Here is a 12,577-nt window from a genome sequence, read left to right as displayed (position 1 = left end):
TCCATAGGGGTGGTGGGCTCTCGGACAGTGACAAAAATGTGGTCCACGTGTCCCTTTCTCCTCCGTAGCTCTACGGTTCTACCTTCATAAAAAGACAAGTCTCTCTCTCTCCACGGGTGGATAAGCATAATCTTTTTTGAGCTCTCTTGAGTGTACTTCATGTCCTCTGAGGGAACTTCAAAGAAAAAAACACAAACACCCTTTAATTCTGATCCATATTAATATCAATCCTTTCCTTTTTATTAGGTTAAGAAACACAAACATCCTTTAATTCTCAACCATAATAATTAAGGGTGTCAATTTTAGCTCGGGCTCGGAGGCTCGCTCGAAAAAAGCTCGGCTCGAGCTCGGCTCGAATCCTTAACGAGCCGAGCCGAGCCGAGCCTGCTCACCAGGCTCGTTAAGCTTAACGAGCCGAGCCTAATTTAGGCCAGGCTCGGCTCGTTAAGGCTCGTTAAGAATTTAATATATTTAAATATATATATATATATTATATTAATTTATACATTAAAAGGGGGGCAAAATATGTCACTTCATTTTTGGAATCCCATTTGTTACTAGGACCACCCCCCATAGTGTAAAAAAAGTAGTCAAATTACACTAGTAGGGCTGTCCAGGGAAGATGAGGGGTATGAACATAATATAATCCGAGCTCGGTAAGGCTCGCGAGCCTGGCCGAGCCGAGCCGAGCCTGGCCAAGCTCGGCTCGGCTCGTTTACACCCATAATATTAATATCAAACCTTTCTTTTATTAGGTTAAAAGGCATCACTTCCTCCCCCCAATTGATTTATCCATTGATAAATCAACCCAGTATGGCATATAGTGAAAATGAATATGAATGATTGAAATTTGAATCTTAGCCAAAGAATAAGATGTATAAATAATAGGCCTTACTTATAAAGAGTGAGGGGACTTGATACCCAACATATATTTTCTTTTAAATTATCTACTTGGCTCTATATTATTTTCTTTTTTCAATTGATGACTGACCTCCTCACCTATTTATAAAATTTTACATGCACAAGGCAAATACAACCTCAACACCAGGTATAGATGGGTAGAGGTTAGGTTATTTCCAGCCGACTCTGTCCATCCATCAAAGTTGTATCTGTTCATAATGACAGAGTGAAGAATATTCAACTTCAATATTCTTGTAAAGATACATGATCCACGAGATATCACTAAATGTAGACGCCATAACATGTCAAATCTAGGGTTGTCGTACATGAAAGGATACAAGAATATCTTTTCCCTAACTTTCTTTACACATATTTTCTTTTTCAAATCTCTCTCTTTGATGGCATGTTCCTCTTTGCTCACTATTCCTGTGAAGGTTGGCTGCCACTCTCGCTTGTTTCTCACATTTGTGGATATGACTGTCGTTATTTGTTGCACGGTTTCTCTCTTACTTGTTACTCCCTATGGCAATAAAGATCATCGTCGTCTTACAGATTAGTGCTTGAATCGAAAACTTTGTCTGTTTGTCGGATTCCCTTCTCCATCTCTTACTTGTTCGTAGTCTTTTTTCTTGCTCATTGAATCTTCTTTCCAAAGCAATCCTTAACATGCTCATGCAAGAGTTATGATGAACATATAGGTTACTATATTTTTTTTATTTGTTCATATTTGTGCTTTTGTAGCACATTTTTTGTAATTTTATATTGCTATTTGCATGCTATGGTGTCTTATCATTTGTATTGAAGACCCCCGCTTTGGGTATATGGTTAGACCTTTTTTAGATATCTTTTTTTTTTTTTTGAATTAGCAAACACGGTTATTTCCTATGAAACATGCATTTTATTTTTAGGAACATTCAATCAATCGTTTGATCTTGCAATGCGTTTACTCATTTAGGACAGTACATTTACCTAGTTAGTTACTCAGTTAGAGAAGAAGCATTTATCTAGTCAGAAACAAATATTTATTCAAATTGGACACTAGATTTACTTAGTTAGGAAGATGCATTTACTGAGTTAGGCAAATGCATATTTTTAAATGGCTAAATGCTACTTTTCTATTTGTATAAAATCTTATTCTGCTATTGGGTAAATGCTTATTTTCTACCTGTGTAAATGCTACTTCTTGATTGCGTAAATGCTTCTTCCTAATTGGTCATATGGATGTTAGGAACAACAATTACCCATTAGTAAATAACATCTTTGTAGTTAGAAATAAAAAATCTTATCAGTTAGAAATAAGATTTTACTCGGTTAGAAAATCGGTACCTACCCGGATAAGAACATACATTTATCTAACGGGGCAAATACATCTTCGTAACCGAGTAAATGCTTCTTTTTTAATTGGATAAATATTTGTTTTCTAACTGGGCAAATCCTACTTCCTAATTAGGTAAATGCATATTTCTAGTTAACTAAATGCGAAGTTATAAGATCTTATTGACAGTAATAATTACATTTTATTTTATAATGGCACATGAATTTTTTTTTAAAATCTTTTTACATTCAAAATGAAACAATTTTCATATACATTTATCAAGAACCTGAAAGAATTATAACAACTAACATAAAAAAATACAGTTTCTAATACATTCAATGTTCATATCATCACAACACAATAAACATGTACTGACCTATTAAGATCATCAGAATCTGAGAACATCAATGAAAAAAAATGAAAATATTTTTTAAATACAAACAAGGCATAGTTAAGCTGATTCTAAAGCAAAAGAGAAAAAATTGATTTATAATGTCAAGCAATTTGAATTTAATCCAAAAGATGAATAAAAGGAACAATTCCTGAAACAAATCACTCAACGAATTTTATAGCATTATGAATAAAATGAACTGTGAATACCAATTTAAACTAAAATCACATACCAAACATTATTCATTCTAAGAGAAACTCATCCAAATAAAGTCCAAACATTAAAATCACCAAAACATGTTTAAAGAGATGAGGAAATGGATCTTACCTTAGCAATTTAGCTTTCCTCTTGATATTCTAGCTTTGATCTTGTCTTTTCCCTCTTCAAAATTCGAGACTCTCAATAAAAGATAATCAGCAGCTTAGAAACTAGATTAAAAGCTTGGACTAGCTGGATCTATGAAATGCATATATAGATCAGAGATGTAGATGACCAGATCTAGAGTTTAGTGCTAAAAAAATTTCAAGAGCTAAAATCCCCTTGATGAGATAACAGATGAGTGTAATGGTGATAAACCTAGCTAATGAAGAAAAATGAAGCAATTTGGGAAGGAAAACGAGGCCGGTCGGAGCTTGGCCGGAGCATGATCAGAGAAGAAGGTAAAGATAGGGTTAGGGTTCGAAGGAGTTTTTTCCTCTCACTCTCTACAGCTCTCTGATCGAATGAAAACCCTAGAAACGATGAAGATCCCCTAAATGAGCTACTTTATCTCCTATTTACAGATATTAGATAAGTTTTACCCCCCAAATGCTCCTTGGGAGAGTCCTATTTCAAAAATAATTTCACTATCATATAGAGTATAATGTAGAGTATCCTTAAGGTATCTCATCAGTCTCATAAGGGCATTCCAGTGCTCATGGCCAGGATTATTAGTGAAACGACTCAGCATGCATACTGTAAAGGCTATGTTTGGTCTAGTGCAATTCATCGCATACATGAGACTACCAGTCAATTTAGAATAATCCAACTGATTCACGCTTGTTCCTTCATTAGGTCTCAGCTTTTTGGTACAATCAAATGGTGTCTCAATCGGTTTGCAATCATTGTATCCCCATATGGAAAGTAGTTTCTCAATGTAATGAGCTCGGCTAAGAGTTATCTATTACCTACTAAAACTTACTTTCGTACCAAGAATGGTGTCTACCACACCAAGATCTTTCATGTCGAATTCTTTAGCCGATGTTGATTTCACGTCACTCACTACAGAGAGATTGGAACCAAGAATCAACATGTCGTATACATACAAACAAATAATTGCAACCTTATTCGACACATAACGAAAGTAAAGGCATTTATCTGAGTGACTAGTCTGAAAACCAAAGTTCTAAGGTGTAATGCTTCAAGATTGTTAGGTCAAGCAAGGATTGCTTGAAGCATTACACTTTAGGTATCTAGATTGGAATACCTAGACAGCTGCCTCCAGCCCTTATATATATATATATATATATATATATATATATATATATATATATATATATACACACACACACACACACACACACACACACTAGGGTTATTGACTGGTTAATGGACTCTAGCCCAATGTAGGCCCACTACACCGGTCCATTATCTTATTGGGCTTATATTAACATATCTAGGGTTATACTATATACCCAACAATTTCTAGGGTTTCTTGAAAAGCTACGAAATCACCCTTTTACCCTTTTACCCTTCTCCGGCCTTTGTCTTTTTAGGTGCCACTTATCGGCTTCTGATTAGATGCCAAAATTTACTCCCAACAGATAGGATCTTGGACGCGAAGGTTCTTCACTGACAATTCTAGGCTTTGGTAGGGTTACAATGGTAATTGTTAAGTCTTCTCATGACATAGAGAAAATAGACGGTCTTGTAATGGTTCTTTATGGGCTGTTTGGATGAAAATAGCTTGGATGAAGGTTCTTTGCGAGAGAGAGAGAGAGAGAGAGAGAGAGAGAGAGAGATGATTTTCACTTTTTCAGTGTGTCAATTGCCTGTGATAAAATATTCGGTAGTTTCCGAAACTTTATGTATTTAGTTGGTAAAAAACTACTATTAATATGATTCTTGATTAATAAACTATGAGACTAGTCCCACTCGTGATTTCGTTTTACAATTATTTTGAACGATGAGACCACCACTCATGATTGGAATAGCTGATGCAAGTGGTGTTATTTTAAATGATTAAATCCTACATGATTGGAGTAGTTGATGCAAGTAGGGGTGGCAAAATTGGCCGAACCGAACCGGAACCGAGCCGAAACCGAACCGAAAATTCGGTTTCGGTTTCGGTTTGGTTAAACCAAACCGATTCAAATTTCGGTTTGGTTCGGTTAGGGGATCAAACCGAACCGAAACCGAATATTTGTAATTATTATGAGTAAGGGGTGGCAAAATTGGCGGAACCGAACCGAAACCGAACCGAAAATTCAGTTTTGGTTCGGTTTTGGTTTGGTAAAACCAAACCGATTCAAATTTCGGTTCGGTTCGATTTGGGGGTCAAACCGAACCGAAACCGAACCATTGCCACCCCTAGATGCAAGTGGTGACGTCCGTTAAACTTGTGGATTAGCCATAAACGGCAATTGAACAATTCAAAGCATCTAATTGAACAATGTCTATTATATTTTTTACATTTGTATGTGGGTTTGCATTCCACTTGTGACATGTAACAATGTTCCATTAGTTTTGTCCTTTGTTTTTTTTGTTCGCTTCATTTATGTTGGACGGTAGACAGTTTACCAAATATGTGATTTTTCTATTGATCTACTGCATTAAATTCTTGATTGTTTAAATATTATTTTTATTGGTCTACTAAGAATCTTTGTTAACTGACTAAAAGTGTTCTTAATTTGTCCAAAATCAGTGACTTGTTTAGTTGGTAAGCATTGACTGAGATTTTCACACTGCCTGTTGGGGCAGATTTTATTATTCCAACCTCTAGTTGTGTTTTTTGTTGGCTTCTTTTTCTTTTTTCTTTTGTTTCTCTATGTTAATTCTTAGTTTTCTATCCTATGATAGATGATGAAGTAACTAATGCTAAAGTTGTTAGAAAAGTCTTCAGGGTGGCCTACATTTTCCCTTGAATCGGTGGTTTTTTTAAAATGGGGCTTAAGATTGAATTTAAGGAAATGTTATATGCACTACTGTATTTTGATGATCGGACTCCTCACTTTATTAAAAGTACGGTATGGCCCGCAACATAGGATGATCCAAACCGTCCATTAGATGGGCCACAGCCTAAATAGGTTGTGCCCCAAAAATTATTTCCATAGGTTGATCCTAATCCTCTGATCTATAGAGGGTTAAGATCAACCCTCTACATTCAGATCGGAGAGTTAGGTTCAACCTATGGAAGTGATTTTTGGTGCAACCCCTAAATAGGCTGTGGCCCATCTAATGGACGGTTTGGATCATCCTATGGTGTGGGCATTTAATTAAGTGAGGAGTGCGATCATCAAAATACAGTAGTGCTGATAACATTTCCCTGAATTTAATCTAACAAAGTTACCTATATATTTAATTCCCCCAAGAATTTCACTCTCTTGGCTACTGTTTTTCTTCCCATCTCTTTGTACCAACTTCAAATTATACACGAACTCTATCTTTTTATTTCCTTTTCCCTTCTTTAATGGTATGGTACTCTGGTAACTTTGTGTTCTTTCACAAGTTACATCTAATTATCTTTTGCTCACCTCTTTTTGAAAGCATATCGATCTATTAGTTAAAAAAAGAGAAAAAAGTTCAGAACCATCACCCCAAAAATCAGCCGACCAGTTGTTTCGTACTCTAGATATTGTCCTTCTTCACCTTTTTCTCAAAACCGCTAGCAAAAGTTTCTGCACTACTCTTTATTTTTTTGTTTTCTTCTATGATTGGGCCATGTGTGTGTGTGTGTTTTTTTTAATAGGTAAGCTGGGGTTTGGCAAGAACCCTACCAGTGTATTAATTAAAGAAAGACATTACATTGGAGCATAAGGATCCCAAGGAGTCGGTTTGTACAATATCACAGAGGGTGATTGGGTCGTGTTGGTTGTACAAAGGTTAATATAGGGTTCATTATGTTAGTATCGTTCAATTAGAGCAATTTTTTTTAAAGCATTGGTGAAATCCAAGGTGAAACACACAGACAGACCATAGTTAGCACAACGTGATTTGAAGAAAAAACGGAAAGGAACACATTCAGGTTTAAAAACCGTAGTAAAAACTGCCAATTAAACGGGAACACAAAAAATGTGACTATATGCCTTAAATTTTGTCATTTACTAATAGGGGAGTGATAAATCGACTCCCCATGTGTCTTTCTCTCTCCTCCAGGTTAGAGAGAGAAAGAGGAGAGAGATAGACACATGGGGAGTCAATCTATCCATTTGGGGAGTCGATTTATCACTGCCCTTACTAATATTGTGGGGGTAAAGTTGGAATGTTTAAACACATTTGACAAGCTTAAAATGTATTTAAACTTTTTCCTCAAATTTTTTTTATTGTAACCGTTTTACACGGAGTAGTAGTAAACGACAACCCTACAAAACTTGTTTTATAAAAGAAACCACGTTTAAAACGGTGAAACTACGTTTGAAACAGTGTTTTGTAAATATGAGATAGAAAGTCCAAATATTTAGGAGTTAGTACGTTCACTTGCCCAGCACACCTCATGTGAACTTACATGATGTGCGGAAGGTGTAATAGTACGCCCACTTGCCAATCATATTAACATGACACTGACACGATTGGTGCCTTTAGTGCTGTCTGTCAATTGCATCAAAGCGCGTCAACATGATTGCCACTTTGGCATAGCGTGAGTCTAATTTTAGGGACTTTCATAAATATAAGGACGGTTCTAAATTCACCCCCAGTAGGCTGTATTCACCCCTGTACCGGTTACAACTTACAAATGGGTGCAACTTGGGTCGGGTCGGGTTGAGCTCTAGCTAAAAGTGAATTGGAATCAACCCGAACCCAACCCCAACCCCGACCCAATCTTAAGGTAAAAGCTCAACCCAAATTCCCAAAAATCGACCCAAGTTGCAACCGAAGCCACCTCCAGTACAACACTTGTACAACACTACCTACCCACTTCTCTCTGTGGCCCACATTACATCATAAAAGTGTATTTTTTTAAAATAAAATCACTTGGCCCCACCTGATTTAAAGATCCAAACCGTTCATTTAATGGGCCCCAATGTAAATAGGCCTTGCACATAAGATCATCTCCATAGGATTATCCAAACCCTCAGTACAACCACTTCTATAGATCGGAGTGTTAAGATCATCATATGGAGATTATTTTCAGGGAAAGGCCTATTTACATGGTTTGGATATTGGAATAAGGACAGCAATGAATTTTCTAATAAATATGTGTTGTATGGTGTATGTACTGAGCTACACGTATATTTTGAAAGTGAGTGGGGCCCAACTTGTTCAAAGATCTAAACAATTCAGTTGGTAGGCCCTAATAGAAAAATGTTGAACCAAGAAAATCATCCCCATGGAATGATCTACCTCTTTGATCAATACAGATTTCTGTATGATGTAGTTTCTCTATAGAGTAGAGCCGTAGAGGGTTAGGATCATCCAATGGAGCTAATTTTTGGGGCACAATCTAGTAACATTAAGGTCCAACCAGTGAATAATTTGGATCTTGGAACAAGGTGGGCTTCATTATATTTTTCAAATTATATGCTCATCGACAAACATGCACAACATATTGGGGCCCAATTCACCTATGTGCATACAATATAACATGTATTTTTAGAAAATTCACCACTTTGTTCAAAGATTTAAATTGTTCATTTGTTGAGCTTCAATGTAAATAGGTTGTGCCCCAAAAATCATTCCAATGATCCTAAACCTCCATCGAATACGACGAGACCGTATATGCATCTCCATGGATCGAAGAGTTAGGATCATCATAGGGAGATGCTTTTTGGGGCAAGGCCTATTTACGTTGGGTCGCAACAAATGAATGGTTTGTGATGGGGTATGAAAAGTAACCCCCAATCCAATGCCGACACGTGGCCCAGAGGATGGCCCATAACAAACTGACATCTGCCCCAAGGGCAAAGAGTTAATCTCATAGGGAGAGATGAAGTTGGGCCACTCACAGGCCGACACCTGTCCCTGGGGGGGGGCAGGTAACCTAATACTCAAAGCCCTCACTATAAATAGCTTTCACAATTGCCAAGAGAGGGATCAAATCCCGGCTCCGTTTGGTTGCCAGTTAAATTTTTGTCCCAGGAAGAGTTAGTTAAATTTTGGTCCCATCCCATGTTTGGTTGCCTTTTAGCACTAGGTTTTTTTTAATCCCACTCTTGTAATGATTGCTTGTGTGGTGAATTTTTTAATCCCACTTTTGTAATGATTGCCTTTTCATCCCATCCCAAAATAACCCCAGGAACAAAAATAAACTCAGGAACCAAAAATAAGCTTGAGAAGAATTTTTTTCTACCCCACAGTTCAAGCAACCAAACAAAGGTTTTTTTTTTCCCACCATATATAATCCGGTCAACCAAACATGGGATTTTTATTTTACCAGGATACTTCTAGGACTTTTTTTCCCCACCTATCTCCCAGGGTATTTTTTCTCCCACATAACTCCCAGGAACAAAAAAAACCCGGCAACCAAACAGAGAATCCATAGCTTTGGTTTTTTCCTTTTCTGTGCCCATTACTGACTTGACTGTCGAAGGACCCATCTGGAGCTACGACTCCGGGTTGGTCTTCTGAGCGGATGCTTCCTTGCGCAGGACACAGTTCCTTAGCCAGTTCGGACAACAAGAACTCACCAGATCAGCTTTTTCATCACTGCCGCATCTGTTACCGATTTTGAAAGTAACAGATTGGCGCCATTCGTGGGACTCTGAACTAAAAGTCATTCTAGGTCTCAAGAAAAATGACAGGGCGGAGGACTATTTGGATACCCCGTGCGCAGGCGGCCAGGCCCGAGACGCACCGCATGACTAGAAGTGAACGAATCGCCTCACAGGTCGTGGTTCCTTTGGCAGCTACAGAACAAAGCCCGGCTCACTCGGAGCATCTGAATCCTGCTCCCACCCCCGAACAAATCCAAAATCTTTTCAACAAATGACAACCCTTGTTGATCAGTACAAAACATGATCCAACAAGCGCCTTAGTAGCATTTCCCAGAAGTCTCCTAACTCGTATAGGAAAGGGTGAGCCCGTCGAAGGGAAGAACCTATACCTCCCCGCCGTGATCATACCCATCACTCCTCAAGGTGAGTCCATCACTCCCGAACAAGGCATGCACAAACAGAGCCCCATCACTGTCACCGGTTGCGGTCTCGTTCAATGCAAAGACACCGAGCCAGGGGGATCATGCACAGCAGGAGAAATCTCGGCATCGTCGAAGGAGCACAGAAAGTCATTCCGACTCAGCCGTGAGTCCTACTGTGGAGGAGAGGAACAGATCGGCGGGCCGAGTAGAAAAAAGGGCTGACCTGATGTTACGAAGGATTGAGGAGATAGACCACCGAATCAAAGAACTGACGAAATATCATGGTCGGCCTACCTCAAAGACATTCTCAAGTAGACCGCCCTTCACAGATGATGTACTACGTGCACCAGCACCCAAAGGGTTCAAGATGCCACCGGTCCCGCAATATGATGGAACCATTGATCCCGTGGACCATTTGAAGACATTCAAAACTATGATGCTCCTCCACGGTGCTTCTGATGGGTTCCTTTGCAGGGCCTTCCCAACCACTCTAACAGGAGCATCCAGAGATTGGTACTCACGAATTAAACCAAACTCCATCGACAATTTTGAAGATTTCGGAGATGATCTGGTCTTACACTTCATGAGTAGTCAAAGGCCAAGAAAAACAGCAGCGCCGTTAATGGCCTTGAGACAGGAAGACAACGAACCTCTGAAGGCATTCGTGAGCCGTTTCAATAGAGAGGCTCTTCAGGTGCCGAACTTAGATCCCTCTACTGCCAGGAATGCACTCCTCGCAGGTGTCAGGTCTAACGATTTTCGACGATCAGTAGCTTGCCGAAATCCGCAATCGCTGACGGATCTAATGGCTGGGGCTGAAGAGTACATATCCGTGGAGGAGACACTGGCTGTCCTGGACCTGAACCGGAGGAGAACCTCTGAAGAAGAAAAGAACCCTACAAAGCAGCGTAGGGACGATAAAACTCCAAGGAGCGAAAGGAGCCCCCCAGAGGAAATAGGATAGTTACACTCCCCTTAACACTTCTCGAAGACGCATACTGGCTGCGATAAAGGAAGAAGACTTCGTGAGATGGCCGGCCAAAATGATCTCGAAGGGAAATAAGAGAGACAAGTCGAAGTACTGCCGGTTCCATAGGGACCATGGGCATGACACCGATGAGTGTAGGCATCGTAAAGAAGAAATAGAACTATTAATTAAGAGGGGTTACCTCAAGAAGTATGTAGAGCACGGCGGCGACAGAAGAGAGCACAGGGACAGGAGCCCTTAGGACAGAAACAGCCCGCGGCTGCCACAGTTGCCTCCGGTGCGCCATGAATCCATTGCCCCTCTCAGCCCGCGCTTGGAAATGCAGCAATCCCAACCTACGGGGGTCATAAATGCGATCATTGGTGGACTAGCAGCGGGGGGAACCTCCTCGGCAGCCCGTAAAGCTTATGCCCGCCAAGTCAATGCCATCCATACCTGCAACAAGAAGATGAAAATGGGAAACAATATCTCGTTCTCGGACGCAGACCTTGATAACTTAATACTTCCCCATGACGACGCCTTGATCATCACCATGCTCGTCGCCAATTGGGAGTTGAAGAAGATCCTGATAGACAACGGGAGCTCCGCAGATGTTCTATATTATCACGCCTTCAAACAGATGCTGATAAGAGACGACCGCCTAAAGCCTGCGAACTTTGATTTGTTCGGATTCTCTGGAGAAGTAGTCAAGGTCGAAGGGCAGATCGAACTCCCCGTTCTTGTGGGAGAACCACCTCACCAGGCCTTCGTAATGGTCAATTTCATAGTAGTGAAGGCCACTTCGGCATATAACGCTATCCTGGGAAGACCCGAACAAAACCGCCTCCGAGCCATTGCTTCATCTTATCACCTAAAAATGAAGTTTCTAACACCGAACGACTTAGGAGAAACCAAAGGAGACCAACCGCAATCAAGAGAGTGCTACGCGATGGCACTAAAGGGGAAGAGCACATCAGAGGCACTACCGATTGAGTTGCTCGATCTAAGAGATGAGGCCCAAATAATTGCAAAACAGCTTGCTGAAGACCTTGTCTCCATTCCCTTGTATGATGATAGTGAGGAAAAGCTGGTCAGAATCGGTACATCTTTAAACGGTAGCATTCAGGAAGAGCTCATCCAGTTTTTGAGAAAGAACGCAGATGTCTTCGCGTGGACTCCCGCTGACATGCCCGGGATAGATCCTGAAGTTACCATGCACAAGCTCATTATTGATCCTACTTGCAGGCCGGTAAAGCAAAAGAGAAGACATTTTGCCCTAGAAAGGCGACAAGCAATCAAAGAGGAGGTCGAGAAGATGTTGAGAGCTGACTTCATTTAAGAGATCCAATACCCTGACTGGTTGGCGAATGTCGTCATGGTAAAAAAGGCCAATGGGAAGTGGAGAATCTGCATAGACTTCATCGACTTGAACAAAGCCTGCCCGAAGGATAGTTACCCGCTCCCAAAAATCTACCAGCTGTAGATGCCACCTCGGGTCACGAACTGTTAAGTTTCATGGATGCCTTTTTGGGGCATAACCAGATCCGAATGTATGAAGCAGACATACCAAAGACATCCTTCGTAACAGATCAAGGAATATACTGTTATCGTGTGATGCCCTTTGGTCTAAAAAATGCTGGGGCGACATATCAGAGGCTGGTTAATAAACCTTTTAGATAACATATCGGGCGAAACATGGAAGTCTATGTAGACGACATGTTAGTTAAGAGCCAG

Source organism: Tasmannia lanceolata, unplaced genomic scaffold, assembly GCF_043159265.1.
Source record: "Tasmannia lanceolata isolate RefF3 unplaced genomic scaffold, GAP_Taslan_0.1 ptg000012l, whole genome shotgun sequence".
Lineage (NCBI taxonomy): Eukaryota > Viridiplantae > Streptophyta > Magnoliopsida > Canellales > Winteraceae > Tasmannia > Tasmannia lanceolata.
Note: the sequence above shows the minus strand (reverse complement) of the source record.